Raw genomic sequence first — 22,715 nt, 5'->3', positions numbered from 1 at the left:
ATCATGAACAGCTAATGGTAAAAAAATAATAATAATCTATTTGTTTCCATGATAAACCAGCCTTATTGCATAAGTAATGTTTTCCAGCTCCTATAAATAAATTACTATTAGCACGAAATTGTATGTATGGCACTAAATACATTTCTCAGGTAAGGTCACACAGCCTAGGGGCCCCTGACCACTTTAATCTTCCCCTGCTTCTCACAGCCAGAAGCATGCACCCCTGCCCTCCCTGACATGATATCAGCGGCATATAAACAGAAAATAAACAATTTTTATATTACTTTTTCAAATATTGTGCTTATAATGCATACAATTGCACTTTTACATACTATTGTATGGCCCTTTTTGACTTAGATTTACTTAGATCGTTAATAATTAATTTGTGCAATGCCCGATCACCAAACCTTCCGTCCCACATATACAGCATTTAAAAACAGCGAACAAAATAAGATACTGTATATCGGCCCTACTGTTAAATATTCATAATAAGTGACATTGTTCTCTACAATAGCGACGCCATTTAACGTCATGTTTCTGCATTCATCCGGACATTTCCGGAGGCTATAGGCCGAAAGTAGGCCTTTTGAACTGGACAACGGACGGACAAACATACAGAAAACAGAAGCTTAAATGTGGCCATGTCTATAACAGTGCCATCTGAAACACTCAGCTACTCAAAACAGCTATAGCGAGTGGTACAGTTATCAAAACTGGCACAAAGTTATAACTAGTCTACGTCACAGCGCCATTTACAGAGACGTTCAATAGTGAAACAAATAAATTTCTTACCAGACAGGAAGAGTGCACACACTCCGAGCAATACAGAGACGTTCATTAAACAAAAAATGCCACTAAAAAATGAACGCAGGTTCTATGGAGAATATAGGGTGTTGTCCCGATGACACTGAGAATCAAAGTGAAAGTGAAAGTCAGTATCACGTATACGTTAGGCCTACTGTCACTTTTCATTCGTGTTTTACCAAAAATCCTTTGGTGTTATTTAATTGTCTGACGAGTCTTGCCTACGCTAACCCTAAACCTACCCCTTACAATAATGAAAAATAATAATTATTGTACAGTGAGACAAATGCTGTGTCCGAAACCGCTCCCTATACACTATATAGTGCACTATATCGGGTGTCAGCCATTTTGTAGTGCTGTCCTTGTTGCTGGTTTTTCAGAGCAGCTGGCAACAAACGTAAATAAGTGCATTACCGCCACCTTCTGCTCCGGAGTGTGGAGCAGAGTTATATATTCTCTTCATCAATCCCGTCTCTCTAATAAAATCAAGGGAGACTTTACTATCTATTTCACTTGATCATTTTATTAAAATCTTAAAATGTAATTCTTGAATTCCATTTTTCCTTATTTCTTCTATATGTTTTTTTCACTTTCTTGTTCATACTTCGTACATTCAATAAATACATGAGGTATTCTTCAACATGATAGTTAGTTTGCATTCCCTTGCAAAACTTTTATTTCACTCATGGCGCCGCTATAGGGGGAAAAGTTAGGACGGACAGGGGCCCCAACAAATGGTATTAAAAACGAATTTAACAATTTTTATTATATTATTACACTCTATTAACCATCTCATTGAGTATATTTCAAAATAATAATAACTGAAGATGAGTCTTTGTTTTGGACTTATTTGGCAATTAAAAAAGTTAATTCACCATTAGACCAAAAAAATAAAACTGTATCTGCAGGAAATGGTTTGGTCCCGCCTTAGCGCACTCATCCGTGACGGTGTTTAGTTAGTTGCAGAACAGACAGGCAATCAGCCACAGTGCGCTAGAAATACAGGACAATAATGTTGAGTAGTAAAAATAAATCTGGTTTTCAGAACCGGAGAGAAGGAGGAAGACAAAAGAAAGGGTGGTCGGTTCTGCTATCCCAGTTTTTCACCAAAGAAAGGTGGGAACGTTAGACTTTAGTCTGTTGAGTGGTAATAAACATGTTGCCATAGTGAAATAAGATAGCTAGCTGCAGGCTAGTGTGAGCCTACATTCATCAACATTAATCAGTTGAGGGAAACCGTTTAGCAAGATCTGATATTAAATCATTGTCATGACCCTTTTAGCAGACTTAAAAACAGCTGGTCAGCAGCACCAGTCTCCCCATAACTTTGGCACCCTCCTGTCCAGTGAAGAAGATGAGCAGCCCTGTGTTAATGACTTAGCATCATTCAGGGCGTCGTGTGGGGTTCTCTGTCTCTCTTGTCTTTTTGTCCATAACAAAAAAGAAAAAGAAATATTCTTATGACAGAAATCCAAAAACACCAAATATTTTCTCAATAAGACAATTATGACATAAATAAAAAAAGAAATAAAAACACAACCTCCTGTCTGTACTGGATGCAGTACGAAAACAATGAGTAGCTTACCTCAACCTGCCTGTAGAGGTTGTACAGACAATATTAAAAAGTAATCCAGGTTGGATGTGTTCATTAGACTGAATTTGGGCCGTTAAATAATGTTAGATACAGACTTTATTATCATCTGAAGGGCGCAATTTATTTGAGTAGCTGCTTGCGGTTTTGTTCCATCGAATCCGATAATGACATCCAAATCTGTCTTTTAACCGGTGAGTTTTCTGATGGGCTGAATAATCGATCCGCCGATCCTGCTCCAAGGTTCTATGCAGGTGGGGAATAGTATACAGGTTATTGGTTTACTGGTATTTACGGGGGTGTTTCTCCTGGACATTCGTTGCTGTATCTCTAACTGTCCTTTCCTCCTCCAGTGATTGTGGTCCATCTAGAACAGTTGCGCACCAGGCCCTGGATTGCTCCGTGGTTCATAAAGCTCCATAATTCCCATTGTAGAGTTTCATAGAGTTGGCTCTTTGAACTTGGCCTCAAAGTATATTCTACCAAATGCAGCCAGTGCTTAGTCAGGGAATGGTTTTGGGATATCTACAATGCTTAATGTGGCTATAGTGCATTAAGGGCACTGCGATTTGGCGTTTTTATAACCTGTGACAGTATTGCGCATGGACATATATATTATATATATACTACGGGGCCGTTGAATGCTTGAATCTGATTGGCTGATGAACGTTCTGAGGTGTGCAATTATTTTCTGGGAAACGCACGGCGAACGTAGTTCCAGGCAGCTCTCTTGACCGCATTACAGTTCCATATCACTTCGCATAGTTACTGGAATAACTGTCACGCAGTTTGTTCAAAGAGGTGTTGTCAGCGCTGCCCTGACGATTTTATCAGTTATAGTGTAACGTTAGCAACTTAAAGGCCACACATGACATTTCTCACTAGCGAGGAGACTCTTTTATTAACTTTATTAATAACTGCATTAGAATGCTATCAACTATACTCCGCTTCGCGTCGTTGCCGCATCACCACCTCGGGTGTGCATTATTTTTCTAATAATTCAACGGCCCGTCGTCAATTAATCCTTACATATATCACTTCATTTCAAAACAGAAGCTGTAGGGGTTGGGTGACACTTTTTTTTGTGAACTATTCATTTTCTCCTGTTTTTTGGTTAGTTAGGGAGTTACTTTAGTCCTTTCACACCCCTGGACTTATTATGACTAGTTTTCCCTGCATGTGTTCCATTCCCCATGTTCTGTGTGACCCAGTTTCTGTCCCTACTTGATTGATTAATTCCAAGGTGTGTCCGATTAGTTCCCAGGTGTGTCTCCTTAGTCCCTCCTTAGCCTATGTTTAAAACCCATGTCCTTTCAGTCTGTGTTTGTTGGGTCTACAAGTCAGTAGGCTCTTAACACTATTCATATTTTTAACTATTATTATTATAGTATTTATTTAAAAAAAAGTAGAGTGCATTAAAATAACGTATCATAACAAAAATCATAAAACAAACTTTGTGACAGAAGACCTGACCTAAACAGTTTAAATTGCGTGTCTCCCCTCTGTTTGTTTTCCGGTTTTCCTCAGTCCTTTTTTCTTTTCGTTGTGTTTATGGATCCCTTCCTTCACCCCGAATTCCTCCTCCTCCTGCTAAAGCAGAAAGAACGTTCTCTCAAGGACCATACGAGACAGTTCCTACTGCTAGCTAAAATCACCAGCTACCCGGACTACCTGCTCTCTGCACGTTCTATAACGCCAGCCTGAACACAAAATAAACTGTACGTGTGCAGAGCATTGTCGTCCGAAGGTGGTTCTGAGGGTGAGCTGGATATGGCGCGCCAAAAGGGCCAAAATGAGGAAGTGGATCTCATAGACTGGGAATCAGAACTGGAAGTTGAACTGCCCCCTCTCCTCTCTCTGTCGTCTCCGCTGGTCCCGTCCTTGGTTTTCTCGTCCAGCCCTGAGAGGGCTTCCAATTCTCCAGTGCCTGCTCCTAGAAAGTGTCCTCCAGTGCCCGCTCCTAGTATGTGCCCTCCAGTGGCCACTCCTCCAATATGACCGCCCTCCCACCCGCTCCTGCCTCCTCCACCGCTGTCGTTTGGCAGCCCCTCTGCTCGCCCTCAGCCCACCATCATTGCGGTGCGAGCTCCCATCCTGCCATCCTCCAGCATCGCCATGGTCAGAGTCTCCTTCACCTCCGCCTCCAGCCTCCGAGGCCTGGACTCCTCCTCGGCCCATTGACCCGTCGGCTCCACCGTGGCTCCTAGCTCCCTCCTCTCCGCCGTGGCCAGGCAGTCCACAAGCTCCGCCTGGCTCCCTCGTCCCTCCGGCTCTGCCTTGGTCTGGCATCGACCATCCTACGCCTCGGGACTCCACTCCTCTGGCTTCACCTCGTCCCTCTGGCTCCATCAGGCTCCTTCATCCCCTCGGCTCCACCTCAGTCCTCTGTCGCTCTGGCTCCACCGTTGCCTCCCAGATCCTCCGCCGCTGTTGGTCGGCCTCCTGGAGTCTTCTGCCTAGGACCTCCAGATCCTCCCCGTCGCCCTGGCTCATCGGCTCTCCGCCTTGGGCTCCTCCACCACCTGCTCCGCCGCAGTGGGTCAGCCCCCTGGAGTCGGCGGTCATTCCTCCTCCATGGCTCCTCCCACCATCGGCTCCACCTTGGGCTGTTATGGCTGTGGCCTGGGTCCTGCTGGGCTCCTCCTGCTCCAGGTCCCTCCTGTTTCCTCCCTGGCTCCTCCCTCCGTCGTCTCCTCCCTGGCTCCTTCCTCCGTGGTCTCTGTATGCTGGCCCCCACCCGGAAGTCCGTCCTCCACCGGAACCTCCTCCCAAGTTCCCACCCATGCCTCCCTCTGTTGTTTCTAGGGGGGAGTAATGTCACACCCCTGGACTTCCCTGCATGTGTTCCATTCCCCATTTTCTGTGTGACCCAGTTTCTGTCCCTACTTGATTGATTAGTTCCCAGGTGTGTCTCCCTCCTTAGCCTGACTTTAAAACCCATGTCCTTTCAGTCTGTGTTTGTTGGGTCTACAAGTCAGTATGTGTGTCTTCCTCCTGTGTTCCATGTTAGATTTATCCCTGTGTTGGATTAATAAAGACTCTCTCGATTATTCTCGACTCTGTGTTCCTTCCAGCAGCGTATTGTAACAAGTCCTTGTATTTTTTTTCTTGTTAGGATAGTAGTCATTTCGAGAAAAAGGTAGATTCAGTTTTTGTTTGTTATTTTGGCCTTGGCCCAACCCTGAAGCCCATTCGCTTCCTGTTTGTGTGCTGATTATTGCCATTGAATTCAACTAGTAAAAAGAAAAGAGGTTGCAGACCCCTGGCCTATATTGTAGCCCAGTGGTTCCAAATCCTGGTCCTGGAGAACCACCAACATTGCATGTTTTTGATGTCTCCCTTATCTGGCACACACATTTGAGGTCTTGGGGTCTTTACTAATGAGCAAAGGAGTTGAATCAGGTGTGTTTGATTAGGGAGACATTTTAAATGTGCAGTGTTGGTGGTTCGCAGGACCAGCATTGGGAACTACTGTTGTACACCAGTGGTTCTCAATTCCAGTCCTCATGACCCCTGGCTCTGCACATTTTGTATCTCTTATCACTTCAGCCATTTTTTCTTCTATTCTTTTTATTGCAAATGTTATTTCAGCACTGAATACATTCAAACATAAAATTTTTTAATACCTCTAAATATATCCCATGTGATTGTCACGCGCATTTTGTCAATTTACGATGTTCTTCTTTTTCTTCTTCTACTTTTGAGTCTGTCACCCAATAGAACCACCTTCTGGAAAGTTATGAAATTTGGTGCACAGATAGAGAACATTTCAACATTAAGCATTGCAAGTTTGGAGTCTCTAACTCAAGCCGTCAAAAATCATAAATAAAATAAAAAAACTAATATTCAAAATATTCAACAATTTTAAAAAATTCAAAAAATACAAAAAATAACACATCCTGAATGAATGAATGAATGATGCATTTATATAGTGCTTTATGTGTATTGTTGTACACCCAAAATGCTTTATAATCATGTGGGGGGGTCTCTCCTCCTCACCACCACCAGTGTGCAGCATCCACTTAGATGATGCGACGGCAGCCACAGGACAACGGCGCCAGTGCGCTCACCACACAACCAGCTACAGGTGGAGAGGAGAGAGACAGAGCCAATCAAGTGGTTGGGGATTTATTAGGAGGCCATGATTGACAAAGGCCAAGGGGGCAATTTGGCCAGGACCCCGGGGTTACACTCCTACTCTTTACTAGAAGTGCTAATGCATAATAAAATTTATATTTTCTATAAGTCAAGATTTTTAGCAATTTTTAATTATTCAAAAAAGATAATTTTTTAACTCATCCTAGACCGTCTGATTTTCACCAAAAATTGGCTCAGATCATTTTCAGACTATGCTGGCAAAAATATATAGAATTCAAGTTGATTAATCAAACCATTCTCGAATAAGGTGTGTGAACAAAATTGAACACAAACCATGATAAAATGAACATGAGACTATATCTCTGCGTGTCCTGAATGTTTCTGCACAGCCATTTTGAGTAAAATAATTGTCTGTAATTACTAAAAGGTCAATCTTATAAAAAATTACACTTCAGACCCAGTAACTGCTGCTTGACTGTATATTTTAAAATGAACAGACCCAGTAATTGCAGCTTGAATCTATATTTTTACAATTATAATTTTTTTTCTTCCCAAGAACATTCTTTCCAAGATTTTAAAATCGTAAGGTTTGTCATCTTATTTTTAAGTAGTATTTTAAGAATACAAAATATAATTTTTTATTATGTTATTATTTTGTGAGTTTGGCTTATGATGATTTCTTTACCATTTGTTAAGATGATTACTTTAATTTCTTTAAAAATATAAATGTAATAAAAAATATTCATGACAAAGAATCAAGTTGATGGGTGCTATTCATTGTTTTGAACACATGATGGCAACAATGTACATCACGTTCATCAAGTAAAGAACCATTTTAAAATGTAGTTGAGAGAAAAGTGTGTGTGTAATTGGTTCTGCTAGCAATTAGAGTGTTTTAGTGCATAATATAAATAGTGAGATTGTACTGTTTTTGGTCAATGTTTCAAAGAAATATAATATTAATAATAATAATAATATAAAGAAATAATAAATAGAGCATTCAAAGTTTCAGTTATTCTTGATGGGTAAAAAATCCAATTTGACCCCCGTGACTCTGATTTGACTTTTTAATAGATTATTTTTTTTTTTTATGTAAAGCTATTCTGTGTATGCAAGTCAAACTGTGGGGTTCATGACAGCAGAACAGGAAGAAGAAGCCCCTCACCTGCAAACACTAGACCCACATCAAACAATCGGCTACTTTCCTGCCAAAGCTATTTGTCCATCCAGCAGATCAAACCACTTTTTGAAGACACCCGACCACAGTAGGTTTCAGTTTCAGTTTGTTTCAGCTTGTTTCACACCTCAGACCGTTAATAATGTGAGAAGATAAACTGTTTTGCCATGTGAAACAACTGAATGATTATGAAACCATCTTAGAATACTTCAGATTTATTTTATCTTGAAAATTAGGTTGACTAATCTAATCTACTTTTACACATTTAACTAAATCAGTAGTTAGTTAATTCTAAATTATGTTTTCCATTTGATAAAATTTTTTGCTAATAAGAGCAGTTAAAGTCTCATTAAAAGACTTTAACTGTTCATATATATAAAATAGAATCAAATGATTTTTATATATATCAAAACGATACATTCTAAAAGTGTGTGTGTGCGTGCGTGCGTGCACTAGGAGGGTCATCAAAACTGCTGGGGGGCGGATTCACACACTGTGTTTTTCAGCAGACGGTCTTAATAGGTCAGACTTCTCATTGAACCATTGATGAAAATGTTTCACATGTTTGTTTTGTTCTGTTTGTGTTGGTGGCGTCTAATTGGTAAGTTATACAATATATCTCCAATTGCTTTCCATTTCAGAGTAATAAATCTGCTGACACTGTCCAAATTAGCTGGAGGATCTGAATTTGCTGTTCTTCCTAATTAAAAAAAAAACTACTTTGTATTCAGGCCTATCTTTTAGTGAGTCTTGTACAACATCAATATATAAAAACATCTCTTTTTGTTTTTTTGTCTCTCTGTTGCTGTTCCGTATACTTAGAAATTAAAACAGACTTTGCAAACCTTAATCTGTGACAAAACTTCATGTTTTCAGGTGTGTTTGGTGAGTCAGTGTCAGTAATGGAAAGCGATTCTGTTACTCTACACACTGATGTCACTAAAATACGTGAAGATGATGACATACTGTGGAAGTTTGGAGCTGAAACGTCCCAAATAGCTGAAATCAGTAAAGCGGCTAGAATTTTCACCACATATGATGGTCCTGATGGGAGATTCAGAGACAGACTGAAGCTGGACAATCAAACTGGATCTCTGACCATCATGAACATCACTACTGAACATGCTGGAGACTATGAAGTACAGAGAAGTGGAGTCAAGTGGTCATCAAAAATATTCAGTGTTTCTGTCTATAGTGAGTATAGAGATCATTTGTTCAATTGTTTACATATTGTTGGGGTTATTAGAGGAATATTTTGGGTTCAGCACAAGTTAAGCTCAGCCTCAACATACAGCATTTGTGGCATACTGTTGCGCAATAAAAAAATAATTCAGACTCGCTAATCATTTTCTTTAAAATTAAAAAGAAGTTACAGTGAGGAGCTTAAAATCTAAATTAATATTTACTTATTTGAAGCATTTAAAAGCAGAAATGCAAATATTATAATTCAACACATTCATCTATTAAAATTTGTGAATAATTTGAGCTAAAGGGTAGTTTTCAGGTTTATGGTGTATAAACCCATAAAAATGTACACAAAAAAGGTTAGTTAAATGTTTTGTGGTTTTTTTTGTGTTTTTTTTTTTTTTGGGAGGGGGGATTGTTTGTTCTCCTCTCATACTGTTCACGTCTTGTGGCTTTAGTAGTATTTTAATGTTTACGAATCAGCCTCATTCACTGCCATTGTAAGTGTGTCACTATAACGGATTTTTACTTTTCTACTGGACAAGCAGATTTTTTTATTTTTTTTGTTTGCTAATCTACACTGCCACAAATACTTTTGATTGAGCTTAACTGTCTAACTTGTACTGAACTGTCAACACACTACAACAAAAATAACTTTAAGCATATCAATCTTTATTCTCTCATGTTTTCAGCTCGTCTGCCTGTTCCTGACATTACCATGAACTGTTCTTCATCAACAACATCACAGCAGAATTGTTCATTGGTGTGTTCAGTGGTGAATGTGAGTGATGTGACTCTCTCCTGGTACAAAGGAAACAGTTTATTGTCCAGCATCAGTGAGTCTGATCTCAGCATCAGTCTCTCTCTACCTCTGGAGGTGGAATATCAGGATAAAAACAGCTACAGCTGTGTGATCAACAATCCCATCAGCACCCAGACCACACATCTGGACATCACTCAACTCTGTCACACATGTGAAGGTAGGCCTACATCTGTGGTGATATTAACATTTATTTACTTAGCTCAGCTGTCTTTTGTTGTTGATCAGACCAACACATTTACTTTAAATTAAGTGAATATTTTCTTTTACTCTCATTCAGATCCTCCAGACTCTGTATCTCTGATGTGTTGATTGTAGTTTCAGTCGTGACGTGCTGTATCTGCAAGAAATTTAGAAAAAAGGGTCAGGAGAGCTAGCAATTAATCTGTAAAAATATTAATATATTATTATGAGATTGAAAACGTTGTTTTAACACACCTGTGGTTATTGTTAATGCAGTTCAGACACCGGAGGAAGACGGAGCCGATTCAGCATTGTGTAAACCAAAAACACAAAAAAAGGTAAGATCACTCTTGACTGTGCTGCAGTTGGTCTGATTGAAGTTTGCAGCATCAGATGGTCAGTGGACAGATGTGGGTGATCTATAAGCCCAACCGTCATCAGTAAAGAATTACGTATATGGAGAAGATCAAAAGGAAAGTTAAGGCATTTTTTGTGTGCTATTTAAATGTATGTTCTGTTTGTATCTCCGTGTAAACAGTTTTTCCATTTTGCAAAGTAATTTTCATTTTGCAGACCTAAAACAAGAATTCAATAGCCAAGCACAAAATGAAATTCAATAACAGAAAATGTTTTTTGAATGTATCAAATGAATTAGTTTTTACAGCAATAGTAAAATATTAACATTGATAAATTCTTATTATATATTAAAGTGTTAGTTCAGCCAACATAGCTGAGGCAATATTTAGTCTAAATATTAGGCTATCTGTCAGCCTCAGTCACATTTTACATTTGTTGTATATTTTCGACTTTAAAAATTAATAATGACCATCAGTAGTCACATGCTTGTTAATTTTTTTTCATACATGTGACAAAATAATATTTTATCAACCATAAACGGTATAGACATGCTTGTTTACGTGTTAGAGAAAAGTAAGGGGTTACTTCAGACGCGACGAGGAGCACTAATCACTTTCTTTTATCTTTTTTATTTACCACAAAGAATAGTTTTCTCAACCTGTAAATCTGCTTAGAATATGGTGCTAATGCCAATTCAGTTCGTATTTGGACGTCAGTAAATCAGTTTTGGCAAATACAAACAACTTGATTATTTTTAATGAGCCTAACATCCAGCCGCGCAAGAAAACATGCAATACTTGAGACATGATCAATAAAGGAAGTCGTCTTTCACTTTTGTAATGATGTTAAATACGAGGGAAAAGAAAAGAAAAGAATCATTTTATAAATTAAAAATAAAAAATAAAAAATAAAAAAGTGTCAAACAAAGTTTGAATTTAAGTTGTATTTAATTGAAAAAAAAAAAATCATTTTGACCAAAAAAAGTGTCAAACAAAAGCACCCCGTATTAAATCTACAAGTTGCATTTAATTGAAAAATATTCATTTTCATATGTGTGTGATACTGTGTGCGAAAATATGTAGGTTATAAAGTTTGAGTATATGGAATGGAATGAAACTTTAATATACTGAATGAAATACTGAATATATTGAAGTAAACTTGAATATAAACCCTTGGATTGCAAGTCCAACACTTTTAACCGCCAGGCCACGACTTCCCACAAAAAAGATGATAAAAAAAACAAAAATAAGCAAAAAAAAAACCGATTTAATCACCCCACCACGGTGTTTTGTGCGCACTGGACGCACGCAGAGAGATGCGTCTCAAAACATTTGAACACCAAATTTGCCTCTTCTGTAAAAAGGGTCCTGGTCCAAAATCAAGTCCTTATAATAAAACAAAAAAAATAAACAGATTACAAACTCAAAAAAAAAAACATAGTATATACATAACAAAAAGTAAAAAAAAAACAAAACAAAAAAAAAACAAATGAAATCACTACGTAGGGGAAAACAACCACCAGAGTAACGTAAAATCTAGAAAACAGAACAGAAACAGGGATACGACCATATTACGGCAACCAAGTGCTAGCATAAGTGTTAGTGTTGGCATAACTGTGAGTGGAGACCAGCGCTTCTGGAGCTTTGTGAGTGGACGCTGCCGCCTCAGGGGAACTGTGAGCGGAATCCGCCACTTCGTGAAGGCCGAAGCCCTGCCTGACATTTTATCCTACCCGTCAGATTTTCCTACCAGTGTTTACTGTGCATGCGCACAGCAATATTGCATCATTTTTCTCATGATAAACAACTATATTTAATGTATCTGCACCACTGTAAGGGTAGGTTTAGGGTTGGGTAGGTATAGACTTTAAAAAAACACAATCTAATAGGGAGAAAAAATATATTTATTGATGGTTTACTGTAAATATGTATCCCTTCTAGCTTCAACCGCGAATATAACACATAATTACTGTATTTGCATTACTGTAAGGGTAGGTTTAGGGTTATGGTATGTGTAGATGTTAATGAACCATCATTTATCAACAGCATTTTTCGTTGTCTAATTGTACTACCCACTGTTTTAATGGGAGGTAGGAAAATCTGACCGCGTAGGACAAATCGACAGAACACCGCCTCGGAGGGATCATCAGCAGGTTCTGTTGCTTCGTGAACGCCAGAATCAAGCCCTGCTGCCTCGGAGAGATCCTCAGCGGACTCCGCCGCTTTGTGAGGGCTGGAAGCGAACACCGCCACCTCGGAGGGATCATCCGCGGATTCCGCCACGTCGTGAAGGCCAGAAGCGAGCCCCACCACCTTGGAATGATCATCCCTCGGACTGCACCGCTTCGTGAAGGCCGGAAGGGAGCCCCGCCACCTTGGAGTGATCATCCGCGGACTCCGCCGCTTCGTGAAGGCCAGAAGAGGGAGCCCCACCACCTTGGAGTGATCATCCGCGGACTCCGCCGCTTTCGTGAAGGCCTGAAGAGATCCCCGTTGCTTTGGAGGGATCATCAGCGGGTCCCGCTGCTTCGTGAAGGCCTGAAGAGAGCCCCGCTACCTCAGAAGCATTATGAGTAGGCAACCCCACCTCGGTGGAATGGTGAGTGGTCACCGCTACCCTCAGGGGCTTTGCGAGCAGGCCACACCGCTTGCACCAACATCAGCGGGGGTTCCTGCATGCTGTGTATCAGCCCGCACTGCAGTGGCAGTGCTATTTTACTTTTTATTTTCAGTTTCTGTACCTGGACACCTACAAACTTGAAAATAACTTAAAACATTGTGTAAATAGCACAAATAAATAAATAACAAACATACAAATTAAACAATTTCAAACATGGCCCACTGGTACATCCTGCACTGGGGCCCCGCAAACCTCAGCTATGGCCCTGGGGCCAAACGCATACTTTTTATGGTTCTAGTTAACTATAATAACCCTGATACTTGTAAAATGTATTTATTGAATAATATGTCAAATAATGTCCTTAGTCTTACCTTCCTGTAACTGGAATCCATTAAACAAGAATATAATACACCAGAACTCTGGCTGTTCATTGAAGTTCAGATGAGGGAGATAAAACATGCATTCTTATAACTATCTAAAACATATTACTAGGGATTCTACTGTGCTCCTGTACTCGTACTCATACTCCTAAAAATACCCCGATACCAAAAGCTGATACTACACAGCGTGTGAACAAAAAAAAGAAAAAAAAAAAAAACACAGAAGACAAAACAAAAGAGAGCAGAATGAAGTTATTAGAGATTAAGGATGTTTATGAAGTACATGTAAGTAATTAATATAATGATAAACATCCACTCAGCACTCTCTGCTTATCAGCTCGTGCACATCCATTATACAGCCATGAATATTTAATGTTTAACATTATATTAATTACTTACATGTACTTCATAAACATCCTTAATCTCTAATAACTTCATTCTACTCTCTGTTGTTCTGTTGTCAGGGTTTCATTTTCTGGACACAGCTCTGTTTTCACACGCTGTGTAGTATCGGCTTTTGCGCGAGCTCGTTGAGTGAATATCTCACACAGACATCACTGGAAGGTTTGTAGTTCGGTCGGATATGTCAAAAGCAAGACATCTTGCAGATCTACGTGTGCAATCTAGATGCTGTCTACACAAGGCACCCTGAAACGATGGCATGGAAAACAGAACCGAACACTTGGGAATGAATTAGATTTTGTTTACAGGCTGTTCACATTTAGCAACTACAACGAACATTGATTTGAATGAGAAACACAGATACAAGTAACAGCCACCATTAAGCGCTCCACTTTATGCAAATGAGCGTAGACCGGATGCAGCGAATTCTATTGGTTATAGCCAACATGTAAAACAACAAAAAGTTATACCAAAGCCAACCCATGATGTGGCCTGTGGCCAACTAATTTAAATAATAATTCGTTTAAAATATGTAAACAGTTAGCTATAAATAAATGGGTTTCTAAAATATGGGCTACCCATACAAAGTCAGTTAAATAGATTTTCATTCGGAAGAAAAAAAAGACTCAGATTAAGGCATGTTACCTGTGCTGAGTCTGGTCTTGAGCTGGAGCTGCTCTGCGGTTCATGATCATCTGTGGTAAAGTGCAGCTTTAGCTTTAGTCACTGGTTTGATTTGTAGACATGCTGCTACAAGTATCTTTGTTGCTGCTTCTTTGTGAAAGCCATGCTCTGTCATGAGAAACCTTCAGAACTTGTGATAAAACATAAATGTGATGTTTGATGTCATGTTAGCATCTGTTCTGCAGTAGCAGTATAAAAAAACCTTCAGTAGGCTATTAGCAGAGTATGCTTTGCACATAAAAAAATAAAAAAAAAATAACAAAAGAAAAAAATAAACCTTTTAGTGTACATGACCTTTGAAACAAAATATGGAAAAATATGTTCAGTTATGTTCTGGAATTTTAAAAGTCTTAAGTAAATTATTTTTTGAAGAATTACTAAGGTTTTGTTATAAGAAAATAAGGTTATTCAGAGATTATTAATGCTTAACTGCTATTGCCTGTCGCATCAGCAAGATTCCTGATTGAGTGTGTGTTTCTTTGCAGAAATCAAAGACAGATGCTGTGTATGAAAATGTCCCCAAAAAGCGATGATCAAATACTGTATCTACTGGAACTGATGCTAGAGCCCATACAGGACAGTGTCTTACGATTTGGGGGTTTATTCTCACTTATCCTCTGCCAGGATTGATTTGTTTAAACTCTTTTTTGTACCTTTTGGTGTTATTGTGAATTTTGTTTTAATGTATTAGTTTACCATTAGCACAGCATCCAGAAACTCAGTTTAAATTATCTATTTTTAGTTTATCATATGAAACTTTACATTCATCATACATTAAACATTGATCCACCCTTCATTGTGCTCTTTTGTCTGTCCTTTAATGCTCTTGCTTTATTCTTTTAGTAAATGTAATAAAATATCAAGTGCACTGCATAGTGGTTTACAGTATCACACACGGATTGTTCAGCTAGATATGTTGGCAAATGTAGCACAAGCACATCATCGTAACCGCAGCCAACAGCATTTCAACAACAGCTACACCCAGCACATGTTGGAGATAGATGGAAATCATTAACAATAAATGCAGACAGTCATTGCTAAGCCTAACAGACTGACTGATAGAATCAGATTCATTCTTAATTGTCGTCATTGTGTACTGTAGTAGGCTACACATAATACATTTCCACCAATACAAATATACACACATTTACACCAAAAACAACATCGGTGCACATAATACATACATCCTTCACCAGGTATAATTTGCACTCTTACACATATATTGCCCATATATCCCATGACTGATAATTGATTTTACTGATGTGCTGCCATACCTTTGATATACAACATCAGTTATTTAATTGAACTGATAAATGGCGTCATCTGGTGGACTTTAAGCAGCAGCAGCTTTAAACAGCATCACTGCTCAACAGGAAAGTGCTGCGTTCACAGGAAAACTGACTAATTTAGTTTAATTCTCCTGGAATTCTGAGAATGAAATCATGTCCATATGATCCATGTTACAGGTCAGGCCAAATCTGACCTGTAATACAAGTCACTTTGGTGGAAACCAATTAAAATGGTTAGAATATGGCTTATTATAATGTAATTTTTATCATCATTATTATTTTGCACAGTTGGTGGAAATTTCAAATGATCCCTTACTACAGCAGACAGTTTTCCAACGCTTCTCATTACACGGATACAATATTATTCATTTACAATAAAATGTGAAGAAAAAAAGTCAGGACCCTCTATCCATTCCTAAAACAATGTAAGACTTCAAACCACACAAATAGCAACCTGAATTTAAAGGCAAATCCAGGCTGTGGATGGGAAGAAGTGCTGAGGATTCATTTAGAAGGTTTTTTTTTTTTTTTTTTTTTTTTTTGTGCAAAGTAACAGCCAAAAGAAGGAATACAACAAGCACAAGTAATAGTGAAAGCATCAAGGAAGATTTTTTTGTTTTTCAGCAGGTTGCAGTTAAAGGGATAGTTCACCCAAAAAGTGAAAATTCTGTCATCACTTACTCTCACTCAAGTTCTTCAAATTTTTTGAAGAATGTAGGTAATCAAAAGTTACTGGTCCCCATTGACTTCCACAGTGTGGGGGGAAAATAAAATAAGGATTCATGTTCTGGATAGGGCTGGGAAGATTATTACACCAGCAAGGAACAGAGAATGAGAAGGTTCTGGAAAGAGATTTTGTGCCTGTCTGTGAAGGTAGCACAAGGTGTCGCTCACCTACCAACCTCTGGCATCTGAAGGGGATGTAGACTCATAAGATCTAGCAAAGGTAGAAGGGTGCAGGCTATTCTGTCTGCACGCAGGCATGAACTTGCTGCAAACCACATCCGGTAGCCAATGCAGAGAAATCAACAGAGGTGTGACGTGAGCTTTCTTGGGTTCATGAAGACCAGTCATGTAGCTGTGTTCATTTTTCAGGATTGTTTTATTGAATCAATTGAAATAAAATAAAGCTTTCTTTAGAAACTTGCTCGTAAAGCCAGCTTAAACTTCGGTGAAGCTTATTTATATGTGCTGTACATAGGTAGAGACTCTCATAGAAACCTCCTGCCTCTTTATTATCAGTAACTGAGAAACAAAATAAATAATGACAGCGACATTAACATACAGTTTCATGTTAAATAACAACATAAAATTTTATATGACGAGCCTGTAATCCCAGAAGAGTGCCTAGACACATAACTGTACATTTAAATGCTGACAAATAATAAAACAAAGACTTTTAAGATGAAAAATGACATGAAAATGACTATTTTATAACCAGGAGATGGCAGCAGAGCAGCTGCTATTTCAACTCTAGTTTTTCACGCTACATCTTGCTTTTTGGATTACATCTTGCTTATAAAATGACCACATCTTTTAATGTTTTGTCTTTAACTGTGAAAGCTGCTAAATTAATTCAGCCAACACAGACTTGTTGATGTAGTTTTGTTACTCTAAATATAGTTTGAATCACTTAATGCACAGATCTGTTTTTGACACTGGCTTGTCAGATGTTTTGTTATCACTGTCTATCATAGCAATGACTTGCGGCATGATTTAGCTGATTCCCACTCGCGTTTGGTAGTTCTGAAATGGTATCCGTGGACATTTGGTCCTCTTAAACAAACATAACTTTTCTTCATATTGTGACTGGATTTTGTAGAGAAACCGAGCAAACAACGCTCCCCTTATGGCACGGTACAGTTGACTGAAAATACTGAGCTGGCTTATTTAAATCCAGGAAGTATTCGTGCATATGGTCAGTTATAGAGGTTTTATTGCACATGATGGAAGTCCAGCCTAGAAAATGACAAAGTTATTCAGCATGCTCTTTTAGGAAGGGTCTGATCTTTCTGATGTTGTGCGATGCAAACCTGTATGATAGAGCTGTCCTTGCAGCTTGCTATTTGAAGGTCAGGTGGTCATCCAAGATCACTCCAAGATTTCTGACCAAACTCAATGGGATTATTGACTGGATGGTGAGATTTTACTGTACAGTTGGAGTGACTGGGAAGACGACGAGAAGATCTGTTGAGTTGAGCTGCAGGTGATGTTGTTTCATCCAAGTGATATCCGTCAGGCGGTCTGGGGATGGAAGAGGACCTGAGCAGCACAATAAAAGCAGCTGAAGGATAACTGAAATAGTAATTTAAATAGTGATGTGTAGACAGGTAGATATGGATCAGCTAAGTACCACTAGATGCCACTTGAGTGACATGGCCTGCTTGATTTATTAAATATTAGTAAAATATGATCACTGTATTTTTTATTTTCTTCACCTTAGTGTCAAACACTGTTTCTCATCATGGTTTCTGTAGAGTAAAGAATCATAAAAGACAGCTGCAGGACAGGAAGAAGCCCCTTCACCGACATTTCAAATAAAACCCACCACACCCACTTTCAGTTTGAATCAGAAGCAGTAAAGCTGTGAGATGGTACAGAGTTTTAACTTTGTATTTGTGTTTGTTTTTTCTATTTACTAAATATACATCTGTATTAGGAGGGTCAAACTCTGCTGGGAGAGGGACTTACAAACCACAAAACCAAAGTAACAGGTTGAGTGAAGTCTTAGTTCAGACTGTTCACTAAACTGTTGAAGAAAGTTTTTACATGATTGTTTTCTCCTGTCTGTGCTGGTGCCATCTGACTGGTAAGTTATAAACTAAAACCTAAATTGAGCTGCTTTCAAATCTCAGGCATCTTTTGTTATCATATATTAATTTCAAGGGTAACAAATGCAAGAACTCTCCAGCACGTTCTCAGAAATATATTTTACAATACTTGAGCAGTAATCATACACAGCCACAGAATTCATGGAAATTCACAGGATGAAAAGTGTGTCAATCCAGAGTGAATTAAGGAAATCTGATTTTATGATGAAAAAAAATATTTTCACTCACAAATGTCTAGTAAATGTTTGCAAACAAATGTCTAGTAAAAAAAATACAAAGAAATGCGAATTAACACATTGAATTAAACGTGATATATATATAAATGTAAATTGTGTAACTTCCCACACTGGTTTTAATATTGATGTTTAATACACTAAATATCTGCTGCTGTTCTGGATGTTGTTCACTTGATCTACAGCTGATTTTAGGCTTTATAAAGTAAAGAAAGCTTTCATCTGTCTACATTCATGTTCTTCAGGTGTGTTTGGCGAGTCAGTGTCAGTGACTGAGGGAGATTCCGTCACTTTACACAATGACATTACTGAATGCAGAGACTGCAGAACAGTGTGGGCATTTGGAGCGTCTGAAACGTCCCTCATAGCATACATCAAAAGAAACAAACAAATGTTCTCCACCATATGACGGTCCCTGATGGGAGATTCAGAGACAGACTGAAGCTGGATCATCAAACTGGATCTCTGACCATCACAAAACACCAGAACTGAACACGCTGGACTTTATAAACTACTGATAAATGGAGCAAAACTTTTAACAAAAAAATTCAACGTTTCTGTCTATGGTGGGTAGAGACGTCATTTATTGTGTGCTCCAAATATTCTTGTTTTATTAAATACAGTATATGCACTAAACATTCACTGAACACGTTAAAGTTTCTCTTTATCTTCTAATGTTTTCAGCTCCTCTGCATGTTCCTGTCATCAGCAGTAACTCTTCACAATCTTCATCATCATCATATTGTTCATTGTCGTGTTCAGCGGTGGCTGTGGGTCATGTGACTCTCTCCTGGTACAAAGGAAACAGTTTATTGTCCAGCATCAGTGTGTCTGATCTCAGCATCAGTCTCTCTCTACCTCTGGAGGTGGAATATCAGGATAAAAAATCCTATAGCTGTGTGATCAACAATCCCATCAGCAACCAGACCACACATCTCAACATCACTCAACTCTGTCAGATTCACTCAGGTATGACAGTCATGTTATTAATGATTATTTACTGAGCTGATCGCTGTTTTTGACACAAAAATAAGCCACCATCGAGACCTCAGTCTTGTTTGAGGTTAGACTGACATAGTCATTTTGTCCATTACAGATCAGGGTTTACCTTTATTGTACATAATGCAGATTTCTGCTGCTGCTGCTGGATCTCTGATTGTAATTGCAGTTGTGATGTGCTGCATCTGCAAAAATGATCAATTAAATTATTAAACTACAAGTATTAACTACAATGAATGTATTTGAATCAGATATATACATTTCTAAATATGATAGCACACTTTGTCATTTTAACACATCTGTGATTTTACACTCATTGATCATTGTTAATGCAGTCATGACACGACAGGAAGACAGAACTCATTCAGCGTTGTGTAAACCAACAGGAAGAACGGTAAGATAATTACTGACTATGTTGACTGTGTTGTTGCAGTCAGTCTAATTGAAGTTTGCAGCATCAGACGGTTCACGCACCATCCATGAACAGACGTGGCTGATCTGTGAACCTAATCGTTAAAAGATCAAAAGATTTGTTACGCTCTGCACCTTAGTGTAAATACTAACATACAGTTTTTCCTAGTATTAGTTAATCAAAAAATGTTTTAGGCAGAATGTTATCAGACTTTCACTTTCATTGCATCTGTTTTTCATACCATGAAAGTGGTCTTTTACATTTTCTCTATACCAAACGTAGTTACTCAGAACTCAAACTTTAACTCAAAACTAAAAACTTCTTATAAATAAAAAAACCTTCGCTCTTTAAGAGCATTGTGGTTGAACAAAAGTGTAGATTCTCTCTTAAAGGGGGCATGAACTGAGAACCCTATGTAAAAAAAAAAATAATAAAAAATTAAATATAAGAGGTCATTGTACAATAAAAACATCCTGTAAGTTTCAGAACTCAAAACTTTCTCATTAGTCTAAAAACAGCTTATATTGAAGACAGTCTGCCAAAACAACAGCTTGTGGAATGTTCTACTCTATGATGTAATAGTGTGGATAAGCACCGCTTCCACAGAAGAAGATCAACACGTGCTTCTACATCACTGCCTGTTTAGCCCCGCCCACCGATTCACACATGTAGTGTTTATGAGAGAGGTAAAGTCTATGCAGAAACCAAATGATAAAGATGCACAGGCTGTGCTGTGCCAGGTTGTGGGAAAACAGTGTTTGCGTGGCCTTCCCTCTGATCCCAGTGTTAGATAAGAGTGAATAAACTTTAATTTTAATGAAGATCCAGACCGCGTCAGTAAGAACTAGGTCCTTTCATTTACAAACAAAGCACAATTCGTCGCAGGATTTTCAAAAAGATTGAAACTAAAAGACAATGCTGTGCCAACTATATTGGATCTGACAGTGGTCATTATTGCTTTGCCTTTTCTTATAGACCATGATCGTTTGATATGCATTGAGTTATTTATGCATTTTTCACTAAAATCACAGTGTCCATCTATGAGGAATGTATGCTGTCCAACATACACAGCTGTTAGCCAATCACATCAGTGCACGTTTACTTCCGAGTCTACAATCCTCCACACCTATTCAAACAGAGTGTTCTGATGAGGGGGTTAAAAACAGGCCAGAAAATTGCTTATTACTTCTAAATTATGATGTGTTTTATGTAAAAATCTTGAAAACATTATAAGAGGACCTCAGAAAACAGTACAAAATAAAAAACAGAGGGAGTTCATGACCCCTTTAATTCACGGATTGCCGTTAAATGTTAAATTATTCTGCTGCTTTCATATTTAGTATGTAAGTAGGACCCAACATACATTTAAACTTGATTTCCATGATAATCAAGAAAAACGTATCATGTCACAGATGCGCTTATGTCCAAGTTATATGTTCTGCTACTGGTTCTAGTAAAAGACTGGCATACGCCACAACTGTGGTGTAGTGTCTAATGATGAAAGTCATTCCTCAACATCCCCAGATGTTTTCAAACAGACATCTCCACACCACTAATATTATGAGCTATACACAAGTCCTTAACTTGAACTATCAATAATATAAAATGGACAAAAGTGTATTAATGACATTTCAAGACATGTTTATCTTGATTACCTGTGGTTCTGCGGTAATCATATAGTCTTTTTAAGTGATCACTGAGCAGGAATCCAGCTTTGCGTACTAGTGACATCACACCCCACACCTATTAATTGGGCTAGAAAGAACTATCAATCTAAAGAAATAGGGGCCCAATGGAAACGTTAAACCCTGCTTTGAGTGTAATATTTAGATTTGGAAGTGGAAAAACTGAGAATTTGAGAGAGCAGAGCAGGAGAAAAAGTGCATTACAAAAAAAATATATATATTTTTGTTACATGTCCTAGCTTGATTTTAACTTCTGTGTTTGCAATACATCATGTTTAATTTGATTGAACCAGATTGCATCTGTCAGGGAAACACACAGATTCAATTTGCAGGTTCAACTCAAATTTATTTAAATCTCAAACACCACTCATCTGGGGCAGAGATTAGAGGAAGGATGAGGGGAGCAATCAAAACAAGCCTTCAGCCCCTCCACTAGGCAGAATAGATAATGAAGATCAGGGCACGCAGTCCCAGCGTCTGTGCCAACGCAACCTCAGAGTAGAGAGAGAACTGCTAACAGAGTCCAGGAGTCAGTACTCTGACACAATGTCAGAGTGGGAGTGAACAGCTCACGGAGTCCAAGCATCGGTACTGATGCAACATCAGAGCACAGAGTTCCTTGTAGAGCGCACCAGGTATTCTGGTAACATCAGGGCCGGAACTATAGGGAACAGAAGTCTGGTGAAACAAGAGGCTGAGAGCAAGCAGAAGAGAAGACAATCTGAAAACACTAAACTGCACTTAGAGTCTATGAAAACACAGCAGGACAAAACACAACAAGACTGGCTGTAGGTCACAAAGTGTAGCATGTTGGTCAGAGTATATTCTGGCAAACCGTTTACCAATCACGTTTCGCAATCGGCAAAGCAAATTGTGGTACACGCCACTGCCAACACGCGATGGGTAAATCACAAAGCACAATGTTCCTCCATGTTTTCTCAGCATGATAGCATAGAAAGTACGAGG

At 38.6% G+C, this 22,715-nt stretch overlaps 1 long non-coding RNA gene across 1 annotated transcript; it reads left to right on the top strand.

The window, feature by feature from the left end:
* Positions 1–9,979: 9,979 nt before the first annotated feature.
* Positions 9,980–15,085, top strand: LOC109054456. The gene is made up of 3 exons (XR_006159913.1): positions 9,980–10,038; positions 10,135–10,196; positions 14,786–15,085. It is a non-coding gene; the product is annotated as an uncharacterized LOC109054456 (long non-coding RNA).
* The last annotated feature ends 7,630 nt before the right edge of the window (positions 15,086–22,715 follow it).

The sequence above is a fragment of the Cyprinus carpio genome, unplaced genomic scaffold (genome assembly GCF_018340385.1).
Source record: "Cyprinus carpio isolate SPL01 unplaced genomic scaffold, ASM1834038v1 S000006795, whole genome shotgun sequence".
NCBI classification, from domain to species: Eukaryota; Metazoa; Chordata; class Actinopteri; order Cypriniformes; family Cyprinidae; genus Cyprinus; species Cyprinus carpio.
The sequence above is the reverse complement of the archived record's forward strand: the minus strand, read 5'-3'. Positions and strand labels throughout refer to the sequence as shown.